We start from the raw sequence: 27,059 nt of genomic DNA on the forward strand, positions 1-27,059 counted from the left end.
TACTGAGGAATTGAACCCAGGCCTTCATGCACGCAAGGCAAGCACTCTACCACTAAGCCATCCCCACTTCTGGTTTTTGAGTGGTTAATTGGAGATAAGAGTCTCATGGGGACTTTTCTGCCTGGACTGGCTTTGAACCACAATCCTCAGATCTCAGCCTCCTCAGTAGCTAGGAGTTTAGGTGTGAGCCACCAGCGCCTGGCTACAAATGATAATCAGGAAGGAATAACTTATTGATCTCCCATTGTATTAGACAGATCAATTAGGACAATTATGTGCAATATGTTCTAATAATTCTGAAGGCTGGAAGTTCAAGGACAAGATTCCTACTAACCAAGTAACAGCTAGGGTCTTTCTTCCTGGCTTGCAAACATTTACCTTCGCATTATGTCCACGAGAAGAAGTGGGGACAGGGGGTGGAAAGAGGAAGATCCTTGGTGTTTTTATTTCTTATAAGGGCATTAATTCAAACAAGGAGTTTCTTCTTTCATGACCTCTTCTAAACCTAATTATCTGCCAAACCGCTCCATGAAGCATAAATAAACTGCGTGTCAGTATGAAGCACTAGAAGGCATCAGTTACAGGGCTCCCAGAGGAAGCCTCTGAAGACCTTCATAATATTTCTTAGGTTCCTACATCTAGCAGGACTCTAATCATCTCACCCATCTGGCAGAAGGTTTTTGTATCAAATCACCAAAATGAGTCTATTTGGAGAGAACACATCTAAGCAAAGCACATCCATTACTCAGGGACAGGCAGCAAGGATAAACAGAAGCCTCTGGCCTGTGCAAAGCTAGGCTCCAAAGCTCAGGGAAGCTCCCTGGGGGGAAATGGCAATACATCTGCATGTGCCCCTGGTTGCATAGCAACTGGTGAACCCTGATGTGCATGTCTGCCTTCTCACTCTGGGTTTTCTACCTTAGGGAACTCAGATCACTGAGCTCTGAATTCATGGTAGAGCTGAGCACTGAGTTTATTGTAGGATACACTACAATAAAGAAGACAAAGCCAAAACACGTCCTCGTCATATCAGAATGCTACATACTCAGCCCATTCTTCAGCTATCCTGAGTTCTGCAAACTTGGTGGATCAGTCAAGTCCATCCAGAGATACAACTTCCTGCAGGACCATCTCCAAATACTATCCTAGTAGGGAAAGAGGACTCCAGTGTGTGAATGTGTGTGTCCGACCACGAATGGCTTCTTACCTTAGAACCCAGACATGGAATTCCGCACACACCCTTCACACTGCCATGTCTAGACATCCCTCCCCCTCCCTCCTAGGAGCACCCTGCTCCATTAGTGACATCTGCTCCTTCACCCATCAGCATGGCATGCTACATGCCAGTTGTTGCTTCTTGTGGCCTTCCCTCTCATGGTAATATTCCATAGTCTGAATCCAGCTGCAGTTTGGGGCAGGCAGAAAGTCCATGTGGATAAAGCATGCAGGTGTTCAACATTAACTCTTTATTCTCTGTACCCCGTGCCTGCTCTGCAGGTGTCACCAAATGCCCTTTGGAGGGCCAGGTCTCCTCTGGTCCAAAACCACTGAACTAGAGTGAAGTGTGCTACATTTACCCCATTGGGTTTAATTTAATAATATGGAAATGAATCATAGAGAGCCTGGATCAAAATCTATATTTATTTTAAAATTGTGCTAAATATTTTCTATTCTAAATTTAAAGAATACAAATCATTGTTCTAAAATAATGTAAGATACATAAGTAGATATATATGTATGATAAACTATACAATCTACCTAAACAAAGCTTGATTATTAAGGAAAAAACTTGCTCTGTACACCCCTTCATTTATCTACTTCCATTAGCCTGTAAGTGGCTGAAAATACGTCTTTCTTGAAATTTCATACTTGGATACATTGACCTGTGTGCTGACCACACAGCTATTTTCCCAGAAAGACCCATTCCATTTCCTGCTGTATTCCTTTTCTGTAGTTCTCTTTATCTTCATTTTCCCCTCTAATGACAACATCTTTGCTAATGTTCTAAATTCTCTCTGCTCACTCTCCTTTCTTGGAATCCATTTGAAATGCTCAAATCTTGAATGAACCCAATATGAACTTTGCTATGTCTGCATATGTCAGCTACTTTGAACTTCTGGAGAAATTAACCAATTGAAATATCTCAGTACCACCATGATCATATGATTACCAGCCCCAGCTGGGCTCTCTTAGCCCTTCTCAGATGTGAGAAAATGGAAGCCATGTGAACATCTTTATTCGAACATCTTCTGCCTGTACTGCCCCTCCACCCCAGCTACGCTTTATACTCAACATCCATTTCATTTTCCTATTTGTGTAAGAACCATTCAAAATACCAATGCTCACAACTTGAGTCAGTGCCTTGCTCTGTCTTAGCTCTCTGCCCTTCTACCAGGCATCCTGTCCCACACAGAAAATAGAAATCATTATATTGAACCACCTTCCATGTCTGATCTATACATTCCTTTTTTTTGGGGGGGGGGTCTGGTCAGGGCCTGAACTCTGGGCCTGGACGCTGTCCCTCAGCTCTTCAGCTCAAGGCTAGCGCTCTACCACTTGAGCCACAGCGCCACTTCCAGCTTTTTTCTTTTTGCTTATGTAGTGCTGAGGAATCGAACCCAGGGCCTCATGCATGCAAGACAAGTGCTCTACCACTGAGCCACCTTCCCAGCCCCCTATACATTCTTGTATACCTGTTCCTCCACTCTTGTGCTTTCTTCCTATATTTTGAATTGTTTCATTACAGGATCTTTCCCATCAAGATTTGAACATTGCATTCTTCCCACACTTAACAATAAATGAGACTATCTCCTGGCTCTGTTAGCCACTTCCCAACCTCTCTTCTGCCCATGTATTTTTGCAAATTTCCTTCCTTGTTTAATCACCATCATGAATTTGCAATCAGCTACTATTATGGCCACGACATGTAAGCTACTCTTACTTAGTCAGCACCGAAGACCTCCAAAATAGAACGTCATCACCTTGTCTCCAGTTCCTAGCATTGTGCTCAGTGCTTAGTAAATTTGCAATCAATACTTGCTAGTTGAAGACATATACATATATATAAAGAAGATATAGATCTATTATATATTATATCTTGAAGATCTATATCTTTATATATACATGTATCTCATATATATAAAGAAGATAGATATATCAAAATAGCTATGTGGATAAAAAAATCAAATATTTCCTTTAGAAAAGGTAGATTTATTCACCGTGCATTGATTTATCTACTTCTTCAACAAACCTTGGATGTTTGTATGCCATGTTAAGTTATATTTTATTCCAGGTCCTGACTAAAGGGCCTGAAGTAAAAATAATGACTATAAACAGCCCCTGCTCATAAGGACAATGTGCTTAGAAAGAGAAGCTAACTAGAAGGTAATAGGAAAAAGTAGGCGTTTTAATGTAATACCAGATGTGCCCATCAAGTATTATGTCCTGTCATGATGAATAGCTATAGAAAGCAGATAATGTGAAGCACATCTACAATTGCAAAATTCTTCCTCCAGAGTATGGAAGGGCTTAAGGAGGCCCCTCCTAGGTATACATCACATTCTCAGGGGACAATGACTGACTTCTTATACATATCAATGTTGTCCTGTGCTTCTCAACGACTCAAGTATAACCTGATGTCTTTAATTTATTCTTCAGGTAAAACATGACAAAGAGGCTATTTAATCATTTCCCACTGAATATTATACTTATCCTCAAGACATAGGTTTCTGGTGGTATAAACTCTACAATCTCTACACAGCCTTTAGAAAAATTTCCAGTCAACCATAATGAAACTACTATATTTGGTATTTCTCCTTCATATTAAAAAGCCCTGCCAAAATAAAAATTCTTTATCAAGGGTGCCAACATGGATCATGATTGGTGTTGACAACTAGTATAAAGCCTGGAATATATCAGTTTAGCTAATGAACTAGGCCTACAGAACCCGTAATGATCCCAAGTTATTTTTGACATCCCAAATCTTCCTTTCTGTCATTCACACTCTGAATAGAATCTTAATCTTTATCCTGAGCTATGCACTGAATCATGATATCTCAAATCTCACAGAGGAAACAGAAATCATAGCAATCTCCAAACAAATTGTCCCAGCTATTTTTAAGCACTAAAATTTTAAATTAAATCAATTCAAGAGTTTAATGATTGAAAATAGATGTGACGCTTACAAAGAGGTAGCCCTGGAGTCGAATAACAGTAGATCCGTACTTCTGTTAATGAAAGGGTATTATTGATTTAGGAAAAATATTTTGGCTACATGTTAGGAACTCTAGATATCATTTTTATTCTAGGATAAGAAGCTACTTCTACACAAAAATGTTTAGTCCCTAAGAAACAGTGCTGTTGTCTATTTCTCACTGTGACATGAAAGGAACCTGGAACTTTTTCTTAAGAAAATACACAGCAATGCAACTTTTAGGTCCTAAAATGTGCTCCACTGTTGTGTTGAATGCTGCTAAATCTTTCTCCCCAGCAAAGCAGTGGTATTCTCTATCAGCTATGGATGAATATTTGCTAGTCTGATCTGATGTGTTTAGAACACACAGGGGCGTCTATTTCTAGACTAGCAGTTCGTAAGTGGTCAGGTAAAAACCATTCTTCATCAGTAGCCTCTTAAACAGAGAGAGCTGACCTCTACTCACAAAGCCAGACCTCAACACGGGGGCTAGAATGTACTTAAGGACTTTTATGAGATAAAATGCCTAATTCCAGTTTACATGATATGGCAGACAAGTGATTAACTGGCTGATGTGTATCAAAACCTAATCTCAAGTCAACCCACTTGGTTACTTAATTGGACAGCATTCTGTAAAGTTTAATTAGATTGTCACTGGCCAGGCCCTAGAGTTTTATTAATTTAATGACAGCAAAATTAAATGATCCTAGTCTTGTAAAAACCACTTTGAGCTGTCTTTGAACAAGAGTATCCGTGCTCTTGATCGCATCCTGAAGAGATCTGCTTTTCCATCCATGCTTTCCCCCAACAGGCAAAAGGATTAAAAAAAAAATCACCACACTGCAAGATTGCAAGATAGGCAAATGCAAATACAAATGCAAATGTGAGAGAGAGGAGGTTCGTGGCACCCCTGGCTCGGGCTTGTTTCGTGCCATAGAGGAACAGCTTTGTCTACTGTGCAAATGGGATCCCAAGTTTGCCGCTTACTGTCCTAGAGGAACAGCTTTGTCTCCTGTGCAAATGGGAGCCCAAGTTTGCCGCTTACTGTCTGTACAACCTAGAGCAGCAAAAATAACCTTTGTGGGTCTCTGTTTCCTCATCTGTAAAATGGGGAAGAAATAATATACGTATTTAATATGTGTGCTAGAATGAAATGAGTCTGGAGCTTAGAAAATATCTGGCACTTGTAAATGCTATCCAAATTTCTCTGCCTATTACTTTGCATTATAGAGTAAGTGTTTAAACAAACAGTGGGATGTTTTTCAGCCAAGAGCCTATGGTCTGATGCACTCTTTGCCCTTAAATATGAATAAACCTGGTATTTCTCATGAATATTGGTTGACTCTCCTTCAAATATATCCAAGAGAAGTATGGCAAAGGCATGTTTTCAGTTTTTCTGAGCAACTTTCATATTGATTTCTATAACAGTTGCACGACCTATATAAGGGTTCTTTTTCCCCCTACATCCTTGTCATCATTTGTTGTTATTTTTTATATATAATTTTGATTGGGGCAAGATGGAGTCTTAAGTATACTTTAGACTTGTATATGTCCTTCATGACTAAGGTTGTTGACATTTCCTCATTCATCTATTAACCATTTTTATGTCTTCTGAGACCTGTTTGACTGTTTTTTTAGCTTAACTGTTGATTTCTTGTATATTATGGATATTAGTCCTTTATTTGTTGAACAGCTAGTGAGGATTTTTTTCCCAGTCCATGGGTTGTCTCAGGATTCTGATAATTAACAGTTTAATTTGATGAAGTACTCTCATTTTCTGGGTTACTGGAGTCCAATTCAGAAAATAATTGTGCATGCCTGTATTTTCCAGAGTTCAACATACCTCTTCTCTTAATAGTTTCACATTTTCAGGCTTTATATTAGATCTTTACTCTATTTGGTGTTACTTCTTGTACAGGTTGAGAAAAAAGGGGTCCAATACAATTTTTCCAGCACCATTTGTTAAAGAAGATGCTTTTCTCTTTAAAATTCTATTCACAATAGCCAAACTGTGGAATCAGATCTAGTATCCAACATCTATTGAATGGATAAACGGAAAATGGTGAAAATGTACTATGTAATATGATTCAACCATACACAATGAGATATTGTCATTTGCAGGAAAATGGATGGAACTATAACAAGATACAAACCTTAGTTTACAAAGTCAGATATTGCCTATGCTTGTGCATTTGTGGAATCTAGACCTAAACTGATGATAATGAGGAAGAGGAGGAGGAGATGGGGGGAAAGAAAAGGATATATGAATTTAAGAGGAAGATAGCTTGGAGGAGGGATCAGTTGAAGAGAAAGGGAAAAAGAAAAACTACTAGAGGGGAAAAGTGAAGAAAAGTAAAATAGGAAGGAGATCAATGATGCTGATGGATGGAACCTACTAGGTGATTTCTGTTCCTAAATGTATTAGTTCCTCCGTTGCCCGATTAGCTGCATTATTCACAGGACAACAGAGAGAGCGAGCCCTCACGTAGCTGTGTTGGGTCAGCAAGTCTTGTGCTCAAGGTAGCGTCTTCTCTACCACCCCACACAACTACATGGCTTCTCACTCTGGAGATTGTATAATGACTGTATGTTGGTAGACAGCTGACTTTTTAATGAGTCTGGTAGCTTCGCATTGTTGCTGCTGTGCACATATGCATTGGAGAATGTGGGTTTGGTTTTTATCCTCCCTCAAAATACTTTCTTTTCTGTTTCCTTTTTCAAAGTGAAAATAGTTCCCGGATTATTTTCTACCTCCTAAGGGAAAAAAAGCAAAGATTGAAAAAGCATTGCTGGTGATATGGAACATCTTCAGGATAATCTTTGTTGTGATTTCATTATGATGATAATAGTTAAATAATTCTGTGCATAGCTTTCCTAGTGGGTGTGATGGAGAGCGTGACATCCATAGCTGGATTCGGTCTCGGAATTTTAACTCCCAAGCATCAAAGCCTCCAATTCATCCCCTAGCCTCAGAATTCCTGTCTCTTGCAGGATGCAGCCTTACTCACCCAGAGTTATAGAGGAAATCTGAACCCCTTTATCCTAAATAAGGAGATCTAGATAGTGAAATCTGAATAGTTAAAAAAAAACAGGGCTAAATAGTCAATATAATTCTGAAAGTTGCCTCCCTATCTGTCACTGATATTAGTAGAGCTGAAGTGTGATAGTTGGGACCATAAAGGAAAGCATAAATAGCTACCACTCCTGCCTTTTTCCCTAAATAAGAATGGGGTTTTGAAGCAAGGAGAAGATATAAACCCTTGCATTTTTTACACCTCTAAGCCCCAAAGGTCTCTACTCCCCAGAGGTTAAGCTACTGACCAATCCTAGAGTGAATGTCCACCAAGTATTTGCAACTCAGATACAACCTTGGTGAACATAAGCCTACATGGTTGGAAGTGTGGATCTTGGTCAAAGGATAAAACAAATATCCATTTGGGAAGAGTGGCCCAATCTCTGGGGAGAAGACCAGGTGCATATAGGAGAACAAGTCTGGTTTAAGGGCTCATCCAATCCAACCTACAGGCCCGTGAGCTCAGCTGGAAGGCACGGCTCCAGGGTGGCACCTGAGCTCCTACAGACAGCATGTAAAGAATGCTGTTAGGAATTCAGCCCAGTCTTGTCAGGGTAGAGTATGTGCTTGGCAGGAAAGGCAGGGTGAGGCTCGACCCGAAAATAAGCTTTTCTGGTCTAACTGGTTTGGACTTCAGTCAGAAAAAAAAATCACTCAATACTCTCCTGGCCCAGACAAGAAGTAAACTGCAAAATGACAAGACTGGGAAAGAAGAAAAACATCCACCTCTCTCTCCTGAGCGAGGGATAGAGGCAGGTCTTTTGTGCTTGTTGTGTTTTGTATTGCTCTATGTTCTTTTCATGATGTCTCCCATGCCTTCACCTGACACTTTGCTTCTCAGTCTTCTTCCTTTTTTTTTTTTTTTACTTCCCCACTGGCCTCCTGTTTATGACCTAACTATTAATCATTTCACCTTTCCTAATTTAAAAATTCCTACTTTATCCTTGACATATCCTTGCTCCTTACTGTACCATCTTTATTGGTGGGGAGAGTTGTTTCCAGTAGTTTCTTAATACAAGTAAACAGAATTACTGTTGTCATTGCAATCTGATTTCTCTCCTCTCACTGGCAATGATCATTAAGACCTCAAGGAAAGATTGTCCACTAAGAAGACACACAGGAGAATGAAGGAAGGAGGAATGTCAACCAAGTGGCATGGCAGTCATAGCCTCGCTTAAGGAATTGTGCGTAGTTCCTCTGTGCAGCTATGTATGATCAAAATAATTATTATCATCATATTAAATAGAAAAAAAGAAGATCAACACATAAAACCGGAAGGGTATCCATCATAATGCACAAATCACAACACACACGAAAAAAAAAAGAGGAATTTGGGAATGCAAGACAAATTCATGATCCTCAGTAACTGAACTAAAAGATATCAAAAGGGCTGAGTGAAGACAAAGAAGTTATAAGACGTGTCGAAATGACTTTAAAGAGAGTCAAAATAAACAAATAAGTAAAGTAAGGAAGTCAAATTGACCCCTAGATAAGAAATTCAGCCACTTTTATGAGAAATTCTGCAAAGAGATAGAGATTCTACAAACAAATGAAAACCTTGGAAATGGAAAGCCCAATAAATCAAATTTGGAAGCTCAATGGGAAGCGTCACCAATGTACTAGATCAAGCAATGTAAACTAGATCCTGAATATCAGTGATAAAGAGAAGGTTGAACGTCATTATCTCAACGTAATAACTCAAATAATAACCCAGCTCCTACATCACTTTAAATTCTGTTTCTTGATCAGTCCTTCTTCATAGTTTCTTACTGACAACAACAGGAGTCGATTTTGTATTCTTAAGGGATATGATGTATTAAACAACATGAGATTATATCAAGTACAAGAAAAAAGGATACATTTGAGGAATACAGTAAACACAAGGTGTGTGAGGCTGCTACACAGGTGACAGAGCAGACTGCTTTACAGCAAGCATCTTGTTAGAAGTGGAAGGAGGCTGGTGCCAGTGGCTCACGCCTGTAATCATAGCTACTCAGGAGGCTGAGATCTGAGGATCATGGTTTGAAGCCAGCCTGAGCAGAAAAGGCCGTGAGACACTTATCTCCAATTAACCACCAGAAAAATGGAAGTGGCACTGTGGCTTAAAGTGATAAAGCACTAGCCTTGAGCATAAAAACTCAGGAACAGTGCCCAGGCCCTGAGTATAAGCCCCACAACTGAAAAAAAGTAGGAGTAAACTCTAAAATAATGATTGAAAGTTTAATATAGAAAACATACAAGCCAGTGACATAGACCTTTATGGTCATTATTAACTATTACATACCCTATATCACACAACTGGTAATGCAGTTAGGTTGACACCAGCATCACCACAAACACATTGGCCTGGGACATTACTAGCAATAGTATCGTATGCGGCCAGTGTTGCCTGTTTCTATCACTGACTGGAGTACCATTGTATATCACATGATCATGGTGGCTAGCACTGCCATTCATTTCTTCTCTTTTATTTTTCTCCCATTTCCTTGCTTCAGCTTTCCAAGATCTTTATCTTAACCTCTCTATCAAAGATTGTCTTGTTTTGATTCCTGGAGATTCCTTTCCAGAGAACTTTATCTTGATCTGCTGTTATCATTTTCCTCCTGGCTGCCTCTACATCCACTATTCTGGAACTTTTCTTCCTTGTCTTTTTTAAATGTATTTAAAAATTTTATGTAAGTTTTTTATTGTAAAGGAGATGTATAGCCTTTGTGTGCAAAATCTATTGTTTATTTACTTGTTGGTATACCATCTGTCTCCCTGATCAAATGGCTTTGGCCTGAGCTGGGTGAATTCTAGAAGTGCAGTTGTATTTCAGAAGTGCTTGGACAGTATTTAAAGCAGATTGACCCTCTTTCCTCTTGATTTCCCAAAGCCTACTACCCCCCCTATTAGGCAATAGCTTTCAATGAGTTCCATGTTGCTATTTTCCTTCACAAATGCAATGTATTCTGGCATTGTTCAACCTCTAACATTCTCTCTGGTCCTAATCTCAAATAATTGCACAACTACAAACTTGTTCTCTCTCTTGATACATAGATAGATATCAATAGAGATAGAGAGATAGGTAGATAGATAGATAATCCTAGTGTCTTTATGCATATATATATATATTTAGGTCCTGAAACCAAACAATTAGCATACATTACACATAAAAAAAGTTAAGGTCAGGAAGGTGAAACAGATCCTGTTTAGGAAAGAGATATATTATCAGGAGAATGGAGAGGGTTGAAGGAGAGTGAATAAGTCCCAAATACTTTAGGTAAGTGGGTGAAAATGGAACAATGAAGCATATTGTAATGGGTCTGAGAAAGGGGAGGGGTGAGGGAGGGTGACAGAGCTAATAAGGGTGATCAAGGTGCACCTACATGTCTATGGTCATGTCAAAATGCAATCCCTTTGTAAACCAATAAATGCTAATAAAAATGTAAAAATGAAAGCAGAGAATCTCAACCTGCCTCCAACTTCCAGACTCAGAAGATGCATTTTCATGTGATCCTGGAAGATGCACACGGCCGATCAAGTCGGAAAATTAGCAGCCTAGAACCAGACAGGCTGAAACACAACTCAAAGAGGCAGTCAGGAGCAAACCTCAGGGAGGCTCCAGGCAGGCCTATCCGTTCCTCTACACTGCTGCCTTTAAGACAGAGACTTAGGGTCACTCTGTCAACTGACCTCAGACCTGGTGGCACTTAGCGAACCAACAGTCTTGACAAACATGAAGACCCCAGGGGCCATGAGGAATGCCTGGTCCCCCACAAACACACCAAACCATAGGCTGCCCTCATCTCCCTTGGCAGGCAGCCTTCTACAGATATGACAAATCCCATTACACGTAGCATCTCAGGTGGGAGACATGCGTCAAGGGCATCCTACCTCCTGGCCTGTCTCTCAGGTATTCATTCAGTCAGTGCACGGGCTGGGCACACCATTGTACTGCACATAATGGAGTTGTCAAAATGAATACCTGCAGAGTGCCCCACGCTGGGAAAGGAATAGTTGTCCTGTGCACTTCTCATGGCTAGTGCTTTCAGATTCCTTTGTGAGAGGCTCTACGTGGAAGGAACAGACATTAAGTATTCTCCAGGTTTGTGATGTTGCCTGACTATTGATTTGCATTGTTGTGAATGGCTGTCCATGCTAATGGGCTCATGATTTACATCTCCTTCCCCAGACTGCCTGCATCCTGGTGCCCTAGCTCTAATGTGAATTCCAACACACTTATCTTCCCAATGAGTGCAAGAGAGGCTACTGCACTAATGCATCGCCCTCCCTTGGCTGTCAGCTGCTCTCTTTACTTGTTTGCTTCACAATGGAAAGGGAAAAATAAGCCCAGAAAGACTGCAGCGTTCTCTGCCTGAAAACTTAAAGTGGCCTCCTAGTTAAGATGCTGATACTCAAAGAGAGCAGAAGAGCCTACATCCAGGTTTAAAGAAGGGTGCAGGTCTAAACATGTGGAGGACCTCTTCTCATTTTATGGCAGACACATGCTCTCAAAGCTACATTATGCCAGGCATTAGTGGCTCACGCCTGTCATCCTAGCTACTGAGGAGGCTGAGATCTGAGGATGGCGGTTCAAAGCCAGCCCGGGCACGAAAGTCTGTGAGACTTATTTTAACCACCAGAAAACCAGAATTGGCTCTGTGGCTGAAGTGGTAGAGTGTTTGTCTTGAGCTGAAGAGCTCAGGGACAGAGCCCAGGCCCAGAGTTCAAACCTTATGCCAGCTTTGGTCCATATTTGCAAGGGGGTGGGACAGAGCTTCACCCTGCTTCTCACGGTCAGAAGGTGTCCCCAATGGGTACATCAAATGACCAGGCTGCCATGAGTCATCCAGACACTTTATGAACCCAAAGAATTAAAACCCATATACCACAAAGAACTCTCCCCTGTCCTTAATATCTCCAGAAGCCTCTGCCTGGAAACATAATTCTACTAATATTGTTGGAGGAATAAATGACACTGAATGTCCTGTGGCGATCCAAACAATGATTCCATTGGCTTTCAGAATCTTTGTAAAACCCCAATTCCAACCTTCTAACACAGACATGGTCACAAGGACACAGGCCATTGAGTCTGACCCATTACTGCATCACCTTTAACGCTCTCTGTTTCTAATGAAGCCCTCAGCTGCTCAGCAACAAAGACTTTTCTGGGAATTGTTCTTTCAAGTCCTTTCCTTTCACATTTCCTTTTTCTTTCCCCTTTATCCTTTTATATATTTTTCCTTACAAAACAGGAATGAATATTTCCATTTTGATGGCCCACAACAAACATGTCCGACTGTGGGACGTACCACTTTCATGACAAAAGGTTTCTGGGTGTGCAGCTGCTCTGTGGGTGGCTGGCCTTGGGTCCCTAGAAATGACAAAGGCATCATTACTTTAACATGGGGTTTGAGTATGCAATGCTCACTTTCTTTCCTATTCTGTTCTTTCCTTTCCAGTCCCCCCTCCCCTTGGAAAGTCTTTGGGCTATTTTTTGTGTGTGGTGAAAAACTTGACCTCCTTATTTAACTATTCTGAACCCATTAAGGATTCGGGATTGTCTGCTAAGAATTAAAAGAACAATCCATTTTATAAAATGTTGCTTGAACCCCAATTGTTGCTTGTCTTTTAGAAATGGAACTGGATTATTGTTTGTTGTTTGTTTAGCTTTGCTTTTGGCCTTTCAGACACATCCTTAACACTCTGCCTACCATAATTCTCCCCCACCAAAAAAAGGTTGACTTTCATAATGATCATACCTAGATTGTTGCTTTTATTTCTTTTGTGGAGTGGAGGGATATTTTTTTTGCTTTGGTTTGGCTTTTGTATCACAGTTAAGAGAGTTGGTCTCTTGTTTAATTCACAATGTCCAAAAGGAAAAATAAGCACACACACACACACACACACACACACACACAAAACGAGCATAGAAATGCCATCTCTCCACATGCTCCTGTCATTTGCTTTCTCCTGGGAAGGCTGGCATAGCTGGTGTCACATGGTTTATGTTTGCCCTCCTGGGTGCTTGCCTGTCTCCAGAAGCATACCAATGAGCCTGTTGAAATGCTTGGCCTGAGAAGGTCAAGTTTACTTATGGCCCAGCCTCCCATCATGTCCCTGCTTCTGGTGTTCACCCCCACTGACAAGTAGTTAGGAAACTGCTCCCAAGAGCAACAAATTAAGCAGGTGGAATGATAGCATCACTTTCTCATCTCAGCCTTCACTCCTGGACAGCTTTTCTTCCTATTGGTAAAAATTAGTCTTTCTTTATTAGAGCAGAGAGGTGGTATCATTAGAAAAAGGCTTCATAAACTGCCTCAAACAGACTTGAACCTCTTCCTGGCTCTAGAGTGGAAGTTGTCTGATGCTCTGAAGAATAACAGAATATTCTGTTTCACAGCCATGACAGCCCAAACAAATGAGGACTTAAATAAATCTCTTGCTGCTCTTTTATAAAATAGAAGCCTTACAGAATGAACTTGAACAATCAAGACTATACTAATTTTTTTCCTGCAGTACTGTGACATATACATCTCAGGTGTATCATCGGTGAAGAAAGCTCTGAGAGCAATGCAGAAGCCTCTTAAGAGGAAAAAAAGGTATCACAATGATTTCTTCTGAAATACTTTTACTTCCAGAATACAAAGTAGATTGCTGAACTAGTAGTTTTATGGGAAATAATTATTACTCCATCCCAGCAATTAGGAAGACAAAGGGAGAATGTTCAAGTAGAAGATACCCAATTGTAAGGATTTTGCTAGATTAAATTTCCCAGTTGCTTGCTTGTTCTAGAGTCATGAATTTCTAAACTAGAAGAAGAGTCTAAAGTAGGACAGTAATAAAGCACATTTCCAAGGAAGCATTTTGCAATCAAATAATCACTTCCAACTATCTCCTCTCTTCTTCCAAACATCTCCATCTCCTGCCTTTGAACCCTTCAAAGGGACATTTCTCTTCCACGCACTCCCTTCACACCTCCTTTGTGGTAAATCTAGAGCTTCTGTGGGTCAAGAATGGGAGCATATGGAGAAAAGGCTCTGCCCCCAGATAGCAGAGCAGTAGAGCAATAACCGTTATTTATGTCCTATTATTCACAGCAAGTACAGGCTTTACAGGAAATTGCATAGAAACAACTCATCAGTTCCTATGGAAGCATAAAAAATGCACACACATCCCTTGTGATGGTACTTAAATGTGACCTACCCCTCCCCTGCCCCACTTAACATGTGAACTCGTGCCCCTGTGCTCCCTCATAGGTACTAGGCAGTCTTGAGTGAGCAGAAAAAGTCTCTTCCTCCGCCTCTGTTTTAGATTGCATTTTAATCTGACATGTTTGCATTCTCTCAATGAGTTTTTCTGAATCCAAATGTGAGCTTCATCTTTGCTATTCCCTGGAACAAGGAAAATATCAGCCTGGGATCTCATTCTAGTCATCATCTCATCCTTCACACTGGGACTATCTAATCCCTGTGCTACTTAATTAATGCAGATCTCAGGAGGACTGTATAAAATGATGATGTTGAAGATTCTCCCATGACTTCAAAATGGTATTCAAATATCATAAGTTTATAAGATGCTTTTTAAAACATTTGAAAGAAGAGCAGTTTGTATGTTTGACACTACTGCACTAAGGCAGTCGTTTATCTGAAGATAATTGATCTGGCTATAAAACTAGTCATTGAACTCTATCTGAATAATGATTGTTTCTTTTCCCATAGACGTGGATGAAAAGTGTATGTTGTATTTCTCTTTTCTTAGCAATCATAGCAACTAACACACATGACATGATATTACAAGTCTTTTCAGATGAACTCTTGATTTTCCAGGATTCCTATAAGATACATGTTGTGACTTGGGCTTTACAACTGGGGAAAATGAGACCCAGGAAACTGTGGTGTGTGTATAGTTGCACAGTTAAGCAATATGCAAGTCTCTAAGTCTCTCCTCTTCTCAGCCCACCAGATGACAGCAGAATATCTATGAGAGTACTATCACCATGAAGATAGCTTGATGGCATGTACTTTAAGTTCAGTCATTTATCTTTGATTATCTATCATTAAACTTTGATTTTTTTATCAATCAATATACTTGTGACACTCCCCTGCTAGCTGTACTATAAGAGTGGGCTTCTGTGTAAATTGAACACCACTGCTAAGAGGAAGACACCAATCCATGGAAATCCGTGGATTGGTCCTTGCGTGTTCTCACCTGGAAGCAGGTAGGGCATTGGGAGAATCCAGGTGGCTAATCGGATTCAGAAAGCTCTCACTAGCCCCCTAAGAAAGTCTGTCTGCCCTCTGTGTAGTCTGGGCTGCAGAAGAACAAGAAAAACAAGTGTACACAGGGATTTGGGCTTGGAGTGTCATAAAGAGTGCAGACAAGATCAATAGCAGTCAAAGTTAAAATTTAAAAGCAGAGACATGTGTGTGGTTAAAATAAGAAAAAGAAGCCAGGTGTAGAAGTACTCAGATAAATCAAACCTAATGATTCAACCCATTTATATGAATATAAATATATAATATATATATATATATACATTAAATAATTTATATATGTTGTGTGTACACACAAATACATATATGTGTGTGTGTACATATACATACACAAAGCTAGCATTTATTTGCCATTCTTTTCCCAGTACTTTCTGTGACTTTTATAATAATAAACTGCCCTCCAGCATGGCAATATCGGGTCCTTATAAATATTCATGGTGACATTTAGTTCTTCTGAAAGCAACCCCTTTTTCCATGTGACATAGCTTTCAGAGAAGTGAAAGGAGGTCCCAGGTTGGCTTTTCAGTTCTGGCTTGACAGGCAGGCCGTGGCGTATCTCCATGGAAGAGAACTGCAGTGCATGCTCCCGACTCACTTCCACAGCGAGGGCAGCAAGGCTGTGCGCAGCATCTATAAACAAAACCCTCTGTTGACCCCCAGGTGCTGCCTTGGAGCAGTTAAGGAAAAAAAAATGAACATTTCTCCAGTGTGCACTTGGGAATTTTTAAAGCAAAATAACATGCAAGGGAAAGTACCTATACACGACCTATCTATATTTCTGTTCAGTTCTTCTGTAATCCTAAAGCTTCTCTGAAATAGTAAAATTGCTTGTTGCTTTTTCTTAAATGTACCAGGCAGGAACATGGTTCACATCTAGAGACAGAGGGAAAAAAATAAAGATAGGTGAAGCCCTACCTCCAAGATGAGTTGTTACTTGATTCATGAGACCTCTCTCCACCCAAGATGGCATCTACTCGGTCCTCAAGTTGAAAGCCCAGTGACTAGTACCAAAAGAGGGTGAGTGGGTTGGTGAAATGGTATGAGCATAGGTTGTCCAGTCCAGGGGCTGGAGACTTGATTCCCAGTGCAGTAGGAGGGACTTTTAAAAGGTTGGGCCTAGTGAGAGGTAACTAATCCTTGAGACAAGACCCTCACAACAGGTCAGGCCCACCTTCTTGTGGGAAATGAGTGTCTCCTGTAAGCCTGAGGTGTTACAAGCAAAGCCTGACCTAGGTGTTTGCTCTCAGCCTCACCTGCACTACGCTTCCACCATGCTCACCGTCTGCCACGTGATCCACTCGGCCTGAGACCTCCACACAAATGGCTGCCTACGCCTGCACGTGTCAGTCTCCAAATTTTTGAGCACAAATCAACTTCTTTTCCCTATAAAATTAGCCAGTCTCAATACATGAACACCCTCTCTTTATTTATCCACTAGAAGAACAGTATATTTCTTCTCCCTTGGGTATCGGAGCTTGATGTATAGCTTGCTTTGCCAGAGATACTACAGTAGAAGTGACTTTGTGCCATTCTTATGCCAAGCCCAGAGCATATCCAGAGTGTTTGTCACAGAAACACAACGTTACTATGAAGAGAGAACTGCATAGCAACTTCTCATTATAAAGAAGAAATAGGTGTTCACTGAACAGCAGTGTCCATCACTTCAATCTTAGGGAAGACTAGCTCATCCTCACAAAGAGAATAGAAATGTGCGCTAGGCCCTAATGCATTCCCAGGTCTGGCTGTTACTCCTCCAAATGATGCTTCAACCAGGCCCACTCAGCCCTCTCTAAAAGGACTAAGCTGAGACATACATTTTACCTTTTAGGCTGGCCTTCCATCAACCAAGGTTTGAGAAGTTATGGTGACTGACAGGATAGACTTAAAGCAAGACAACTGTAAGTATTCCTTGTCCATTAATCACACTGGCAAGCACAATGGAAAATGATTTGCTTGCCACATTGTATTTGGATTAATTGAAAGCTACTCCAGAACAAAGACATGGGCCTATATCTACATCTGTGGTGCTCAAGTCTTTCCTATACATCTCTGCCTTCTTGAGAAGCTTTTATATTTTGTTATTTAAATGATCATATACTTATAGAGGGTTGACATGTCAAGAAGAAGGGCTGGATTCATAATTTAAAATCTTTCAAAGTACTTAGTACAGTCCTTAGTATTTGAAGAAGCCTTAATAATTTGCTTGTGGGGTTTTTTGGTGGTGTTTTGCTTTGCTTTGCTTTATTTTTGTTTTTGTTTGTAGAATCAGGGCTTGAACACAGGAGTTTGTGTTTACTGGGAAAGTACTCCAACAATTGAGCCATACCCTGGTCCTTGTAAAGTCTCACATTATGCCTGGACCAGCCTAGATCACAATGCTATGTAAGTTTTCCATGTAACAAGGATTACAGGGCACCACCAAGCCCAGTATTGCATTCATTTCAGCTCTGTACTTCCCAAGTAGCTAAGATAAGATTACAAGCATGAACCGCCATGTTTGGCTGTGTTGTTGTTTCTAAGAGCCAGATAATTCTTAATAAACATTTACTGATGATCTTGAATTGGCATTCATTGTTTCTAAACAAAGAGATTTTTTTTAAAGTTGCCCTCAGTTTATGACAGCAAGATATTTCTTTCTTTATTCAAGAAAGGAGATTGGTTGATCATTATCTTTTCAAACTAGAGGATATATTTGTGTGAATGTGTGCATTGCCTCTTAAGGACATGATTTATGAATATTTGCATGACCCTCGGCTGAAATTGGGTAGCTGAATGTTGTCAATAGTAAATGATACTAAAATTTTTGGTGTCAAAATATTTCTCCTTTAGTTACTACATGGTAAGCCAATAATCATTATTATGTTCTCAAAACAACAGTAACAACAACCAAAAAAACCATAAAAATTAAATTGTGGAAACTACATTATTTATGTGATTTCATTTGGCAGATGTATTTTGTTTGGTTGAGCCTAGTTTCTTTCTAATGTCATAACACTATTAGAAACTGTAACAATCTTCAGGAGACATAAGATTTATCAACCCTTGTACAATGGGAAGGGAGCCAAAGAAGGAGATTAAGAGATACTGGTGAAATTAATCAAGTTTCTGTCTGTGCACTAGCCAAGAGAATTCAAGCATTTTACACAGTGGAAACACAATTTGACCACTACCATATGCTGAATTTAGTTAGTCTTTTCCAAAAACAATCCCATAAAAACGTCAATACGTTTGTCATCTAATGGCTTTATCCACTAAAGAGGGAGTTACATAAAGAAGCTGAAAGGATGTTGCTGTTCACTGGAAGACATTATATTTTAATCCGGTTACAGCAGCCCGGAGGACTGGGCTAAGCTACAAACCAGGAAGACATTGAAGAAATTGGTAAAGAGATGCTAACACTTCACTTCCTTTTGCCAATAAGAGGATCTGGCATCCAAACCCTTGTAGAATGTGAATGGGCTGCAGTCAGTGGCCTTGAAATATGAGCTTTTCCCTTTCACTTGAGGCAATATTGGAGTTTCCTGCAACAGGCAGAAAACCGTCGTTCAGGTTCTAACTCAAAATGAAAGCATCATTGTGGGAGCAATTCTGAAAATGTATGAACTTCATAAAGTGTTCCATTTTCCACAATGTGAGTTCAGCTGCACAATCTGAACATCAAAGATCAGGAAAAGTACCTATTTGCTCCTCAACCCTTTGCACATATTTGTATACTGACAGAGAACAGAGTATTTGCCCTATAGAACACTCATCAATAGTGAGATAAAAGTAATAATAAATACAGCACTCTATATACCATGCCACATATAGATGCCATACAAAACTCAAGGGTAATATAGTCGGCCAGCTCAGAGACATTTTTCAAGGAAGCTGTTACATATGCACTCTGTTGGCTAGTTCCTACCTGGAGAACTTACGACTGCTCCCAATTGAGTCCATATTAAAAGTGATGGTTGCCTTAAACAGCACGTCCGTGGTGGCTTATGCCCACAATCCTAGCTTCTCAGGAGGCTGAGATCTAAGGATCAAGGTTTGAAGCCAACTCAGGCATCAAAATCTGGAAGACTCCTATCTCCAATTAACCAGCAAAAAGCTGAAAGTGGATGTGTGCCTCAAATGTGCTAGTTTTGAGAGGAAAAAGCTTAAGAGAGAACACATCAGACCATGAGTTCAAACCCCAAAACACACACACACACACACACACACGCACGCACGCACAAGAACATGCACACGCAGACATGCACACACAGAAGGGACTGCCTCACCCTATCCATAAAAACTTGGAATATAATTGTGTTGCTAATGTTTTATTTCTACAGTGAATTAGTAGCTTCTGTGCACTCCAAATGAAAATAAACATCAAAGACCAACCCTATAAACCATTGTGAGCTCACAGATGAGAAATCTCACAGCCTGTTCTTTGGATTTCTAAGTAAAGTTAAGAGTGGGTGGCCTACAAGGAAACCAGATTTTGTTGAAAGACGGGCTTTTGTGGTCACCAAGAATCTTAAATTTTCTGTTGTGAGTAATATTCTCTGGTATAAGCGTAACATCATTATTTAACCATCTGGTTGTGGTAGCTTTAGTTATTGGAAATAAAACAGCCTTTTATGATCATGACAGAAAGTAGTAGTTCGGAGATGTTGTTTAATTCCAACTTCCTTTCCTAACTGGCAAAGTTTAAATTACTCCTCTTTGGGGAAAAAAATGGAATTTACCACTTCCAGGAAGTTTTTAAGGAAGGGAATTTGTAGAACTCGGGCAAGCTAAGAGAAACATGTACACTGTGAAAGGAGGCCCTGGGGAAACACCGAAATCTCTCCAGCTAGTGCTCCCAGAAATCTCAGAGGAAGCTTTAAACAATAACTTCCAAGTCAACCAGAACTTCACCTGAGAAGTAATATGAAATATTTTTCCGGAAGTTGTCTATAAACATCATTGCAATGTGGTCAAATGAGAACACCATGGGAAATAAAAGTGAAAATGCAAATATTGGCCTGGCAGTACCTCAAGCTAAAATCTGTGGAGCCATTTCTCCTGATAAGCACCAGGACACTGCCCATTGTGACACCATGGGCCTCAGTAAGAAACTCTCCTACAGCTAGTTCTGGGCATTGTGGAAGCTGTACTCACAAAAGCAATGCTGAATTTCAACCTTAAAAATGTGAACGACTCCAAACCAAAACTGATGGAAGCAACTGGAAGTGAAAGTGCGTTCGGAACCTTTTAAAACATTGTTTGTGAACAAGTAGCTATGAAGCTGGCACCAGCCTTTCCCTTTGCAATAATGCTTCGCCTCTCCTTGGCTTTCGGTAGCTTATAAAATGCAAAAATCTGCCAGGCACCAGTGGCTCACACCTGTGATTCTAGATATTCAGGAAGCTGCTATCCGAGGATTGCAGTTCAAAGCCAGCCTGGTCAGGAAAGTCCATGGGACTTTTATCTCCAACAAACTACTCAGAAAGAGCCAGCAATAATGCTGTGGCTCAGGTGGTAGATCACTAGCATTGAGCAAAAGAGCCTTAGGGACAGCAGCCAGGTCCTGAGTTCAAGCCCCAGGATGGACTTCTCCATTCAAAAAAAAAAAAAAAAGCAAGTCTTTTACTACTTTTCTTCCCAACCATCTTGTCTGGTTCTTTCCTCTGAGGTTGGCAGTACATTGGAACAACTTCATATGAAAACACAAAAACGATCCCAACCATTAGTCCCTGAAAATAAACAAGAGTACCACAGAGAGGGGTTTTTTTTCTTAATCATAGCATATTTTCTTTCCTTTCTCTAAAAGGGTACACTTCAAGATTGACAAAACTTTCACTCAATTAATTCTCCTAGTCTCTTCTCTATCAAGCAGTGGCCTGGAAGACCACTGGGAATCCCAGGGGACTGGTGTGAAGTATCCAAAGCTTAGGATGCCCCTGGGAAACAGATGGGGGTGGAGAAAGCAGGAAGCAGCACAGAAGAAATCAGCAGAGTTTAGCTAGGGTGAGGAGGGTGTCAATGTTGTGGGAGGCAAGGATTGTACGGGGATTGATCAAGTAGATATACTAAGGACAATGGGATCCAGACCTCTCACTCCAGTAGAAAGGAGTTATAAATGTGAAAAGGGAAGAAGAAATAACGAATTCTGTACTGTTAGGCTGAAATCATAAGTAATGGTGTGAAGTCCTAATTGTGTGTATAAATAGTTAAATATAAATATGCATAGACAAATATATCTTAGCTCTATTTGTGTCTCTCCTGAGATGATTAGAGAAGAGCATCACCCAAGAACAACCCACACCAACAGAAAGCAGCTATTTGGCTTCTAAATGTCATTTTGTGCTAGGACGAGGAACTCCTGGATCTTTAAATTAGTCAGAGCCAACACAGCAAAGGTGTAACATACACCTGGACCATCGCTGTCAGAACTTGAATGGAGTCTTAGTTTCCTTATGATGATGGTGGTATGGTGGATGTCGAAAGGCTGCTCTTGCTCTAAAGACATGCACCTGAAATCAGTGAGCAATGATGAGCCTGATGCTGGCAACGTACTCTCGAATAGTTCACTGGTATAAGGTTTCACATGCTCTGATACTTTTTTGGTGCATCTTAGATTATTTCTAAATAAAAAGTTGAAGTTGCAAAAAAAAACAAACAAAACCCATGTTCAGCATAGAAAAGGAGAGAAAACATTCTACAAAAATCCATGAATCTTCTTGGAGGACACGACTAAGCCACATGTTACCAGTATCAGACATGCCCACAGGTTAAGCCACTCATCCCCACCAGCCTCACATATATCCTCCCAGTGCCTAGGGGAAACTCCACTTAGAACTGGTCTCGGGTGCTTAGGAAATGGCCAGTAGCAATGTTCCATCAATCATAAAGATGTGCAGGCACACACATGCACATTTAGGTATGAAACATGGCGACATGTTGATGGAGTGTACCTTATTCATCATACTTAACTTACTCAAACTTTTGGCTCTTTTCAAACATACAACACTGCTAGAGTTTCCCAACATAGGAAAAGTATAACTTAGATTGCTTGGTTTGGCACCCAAAGGGATTATTGTAAATATTTTTGATGTGACATACTTTCCTCTTCTTTTGTTTCAGCACTAGGGTTTGAACTCATGACCTTGTACTTACTGTATAGCTTAAACCAGATTTTAGTTCCATTATTGTGATTCCCCATTTTATTTCTGGAACATCACATGTTTTCTTGGCTAAGAGAACATCATGTTCCTTTTACATAAAGGAACAGGCAACATACACATCTAGTTGGAGCCTTTCTTGGCTTGCCATTGTAAAATAATAGGGAAAAGATTTTGCAAGGTATAAGTTTGTATTTTAAAAAGAGGATAGGGAATGGCATTAGCTACATTTTGAAGCTAAGCAGAGTGATTTCTCTTTTCAGTAATAGGGCACATCATGTTATTGGATCAGCTTTCTTTGTGAAAGTAATAAAATGTTAATTTTTAGCTTAATATACTAAAGAAGCACATTAAGAAATTATTGACTAGTCGACAAGATGGTGGATAATTGCCTTGATGGAAGAGAAGCCTATAACATAGTGTTTAGCCAAGCACAGAACAACTTATGTCCTGAGACCACCAAATACACTGAACAAAACTGAACTAAATAAAGCTAGGCACCAGTGGTTCACACGTGAGATCCTAGCTATTCAGGAGGCTAAAATCTGAGGATTGTAGTTCAAAGCCAGCCTGAGCAGGAAAGCCCATGAAGTTCTTATCTCCAATTAACTACAAAAAAAAAATCAGAAGTGGAGCTGTGGCTCAAAAGGTAGAACACTAGCTTTGAGCACAAAAGCTCAGGGACAATGCCCAAGCCCTGAGTTCAATCTCCATGACTGGCATACACACACACACACACACACACACACACACACACACACAGAGTGAAGGTATCCATACCAATGTAAGTAGAGAGAAAGCTCAGGGATTCATTCCCTTTTATGACAATTTCTTTCAATTAATATTGTTTACGTGAGTTCCATGTCTCAGGCCTATTTTTAACAATACTTATTTTAAATAAACTCATAACTCTCCTTTCAATATCATAGACAGAGGAAGAATACGTATTAATAATTCAAAAGAGTTTACTTTCATTTCCTCTCATCCTACCAGTGAATACTTGAAGGTGTTCATGTGAATAGAGCAGACTGTACCAATAGTGGTCTTTGGTTACAATGTTAAAATCATGGAGGAATATGGGCCATTGACCCTTTCACAATCATTGTACACAATAAAGTAGGAAGCGGAGGCATGCTGGTCATATTAGAACAATACTTCTGATTGATTCTGGCTTTGCCCCAACTGTTCACTTCCACACAAAAGTATCCTCTGTAGCTTGCACATTTCTTTCTTCCTGTTCCAATTCTTAGCCAGTCCATGGATGCTCATAAATAACTATTGTTTAGCATGGAAATGTTGCACATGGTACCACCCATTGGCCCAGCCTTACCTCCCCGGGATCCACCTGCCTCTGTACTAATCAGAACAATGACAGTTCCATTTTCTCCTCATGAAATCATTGGCCATTAGTGAGATCTGTACATGATGGAACAACCCATGACTAGAACAGAAAATCATCTGGTTTCCATTAGAATTCATAGGCCAGCCACACTGGGTTTGATTGACTGCCCTCTGTATTTCTCAAAGCTGCAAATCATTAGCAGTAAGAAGTGTCACTTACACATGAAAGAATTGCCAAGGGGAGGGGGGAGAATCCCTCCACTTAAGTAATGTGATATGCCACTTGACAAATTTAAATACCTTGGGATTTAGCTAAATCCTTCTCCCTTCTTCAAGTAGATTATAAGATCTCTAAAGTGCGAATCTGGAAAGCATTACACAGCTAGAGGAAAATCTGCTGGGCTTACAAGACAGTTTGATTATTATTCGCCGCAATCTCTACCCTATTCACCCCGAATACTTCAATCCATACAGATCATAATCGTACCCCCTAGAGAGGGGTGATGTAAGCAATGCACATTGCGTGCTAAATCGCTGCTTTTATGCAAATGAAAGGCCCTTCACATTTACCCCTACTATTAACTTAATTAGTCTAATTTCTCTGAGCACTGGCTTGCTGGTTCCAAGCTGATGGAAACAGGATCCATCTTTTCTAGATTGCGTGTAGGAAACTGGAAGGGGAGAGAGATCCCAGAAGCAGAATCAAAAATCAGGAAGAAATGTTCCCACAGCCAGCAGCAAGAACTCTGTTTAAGACATCAGGACACACAGTTAGTTAAGATGAAATAAGGAGTTTGCTTTAATCTAGTGCACCTTTACCACTGTTAAAGAACATCACACTGCGATCAGCTCAGTAGTATTAAAAGACAAGGGTAGCCAGTGCTCTGTGTGTTATTTTTAGCGGGAAGCATAACATAAAATCTAAAGTTAGGCAACATGATTTTTATGCCTCCCGAGGGTCTCATTAAAATGAGATATTTCCTTTCAAAGGTTAACTCAGTAAGCAATGTATAAATTCCCTAATCAGGCTACCCAGAGACACCATACAAGAAACAGTTTTGATAACAAATTCATCTATCAGACTGTGATTTGCACCATAGTGGCGAATTCCCACTGACTTAAAGTGTAGGGAGAAAATGGTCTTAGAATGGAAGATGTTTAGAATATTTTTCTATGTTCTAATAAAAAAAGAAAGGTGCCTATTCAACTAGAGCATAACTATTGCATCAAAGTATATGGTCTTTTGAAAAAGCCAATATCAGCTTAATAATGTTTAACCACATCAAGAAATTGTGAATATTAATCTTCATTTTTGAACCTAGCTTCAGTCTCTCTGCTCCAAATAAGAAAAGCTACATTCTGAGAATAAACCCGTCTCTAAATGACTCAAAATTGTTTTCATAACTGGCAAATAGGCAAACTTCAGATAAAACAGTACTCATTTCCCAAATGCTCTTTCAATATCTTACCAATTTTTCACTGTTGAAAGTATTCCCAGAGTACCTTCCTGAATAAATCTCTGAATCACCAAATAGATAAAACTCATCCTATGATGAAATGTAATACTCCATTTCCTGCTATTGAAATGCAAATTATTTTATCTAATTTTGGCTGTGTGAGACTTTTGACCCACAACGCCATCTATATAGCTTCACTCTGCTGAAATGCGCCTGGGTGCCTCACTCCTTTGCAGATGCAGGGAAAAAGAACAACAGAAAAAAAAAAAAAAACAGGGTTGAAGGTGACTTACAAAGCAAGCCTCCAGCAAACATGCTGACTGAAACAGGAAATCTCATGGACAACTGTGCTCAGATAAGCTGCCAAAACACACTTCTCAGGTTTTACTGTGTATCCTAACACCTTCTGTGGACAAGTGTGTCTACTTTGCCTAAAATGTGATCCTTTTCTCTGAAGAAGATCACATCTATATTAAACAAAGTTTCCCAGTTGATTTGATTTCTTAGAAAAATGAGAAGTGTATGTCAGTGTGTGTGTGTGTAACAATTATATAGAGAATATTAATAGACACAGACAAATACATAGATAAATGGGTAAATAAATAGATGATATATAATGGGTAGATAACATGTACACGGCATAATATGCAAATATCATATATATGTGCATATATATTTATATCTTCATTAACTGGTTGACAATGAACTCACCCAAATCAATAAGAAGCTTGCAAATCTCTACCGATCCTGTTTTTGAAATGATGAATAGCTCCTTGACATCATAAGCCAAGTTCTCTATTTTTATGTCAGAATTGCCCATAAACTCTTTAAGCTGTGTGGTGTGACACCAGAATATTGCCATAAGTAGTGTTACATTAGAACTGTGGTTCATTAGGGATGAGAGTCGTGCATCTAGAGTTCTACGCCAAACAAGCAGCAGCTGGAGGAAGGCATGCAGCAAGAACTGTAGAATCAAGGAGTCTCAGGGTGACCTGGAAATCTACTTGATGACACATCCAGGCTCAACTCACAGGAGTTTAATTAGCAGTGACAGACCATCCACAGGCGTATTTATTAGGTCACATCTAGAATCATTTCTCCCCATTTTCCTGGTACATGCCATAGATGAAATGCTTGCATCCTCTAAAATACTTATGTGGAAATCTTACCCACCCCCAAGGTGATGGTATCAGGTAATGGAGCCATGGCAGGAGTGACCTCATGAATGGAATTCATGCCCTTATAAGAGAGGCCTCATAAGGCTGCTTTCTTCCTTCCACCATGGGAGAATGCATCAAGAAGTCTGCTTCTGTGTACCAGGAAGCGCCCCTTAGTGGACTTCAAACCTGTCCTAGCCTTTGCCTTGGACCATAAGCTCTTGGCACTGAGAGAACCAAAGTCTTCAAATTGAAGCCATCTACTCTTCCGTACGCTATAAAAAAGCAGCCCAAAGGACTGAGGTTGTACCTTCTCATTTCTTTAAGAACCTCCAGTTTTATTAAGGAACTAGAACTTGTGTGCCTTCTAACCTCCAAAAAAGTATTTATTGTAGAGGTCTGGAAAGTTAGTCTAGATGAATTCATTTGTTCATTCTACATGCCT

This window comes from Dipodomys ordii, unplaced genomic scaffold, assembly GCF_000151885.1.
Source record: "Dipodomys ordii isolate 6190 unplaced genomic scaffold, Dord_2.0 Scaffold9, whole genome shotgun sequence".
NCBI classification, from domain to species: Eukaryota; Metazoa; Chordata; class Mammalia; order Rodentia; family Heteromyidae; genus Dipodomys; species Dipodomys ordii.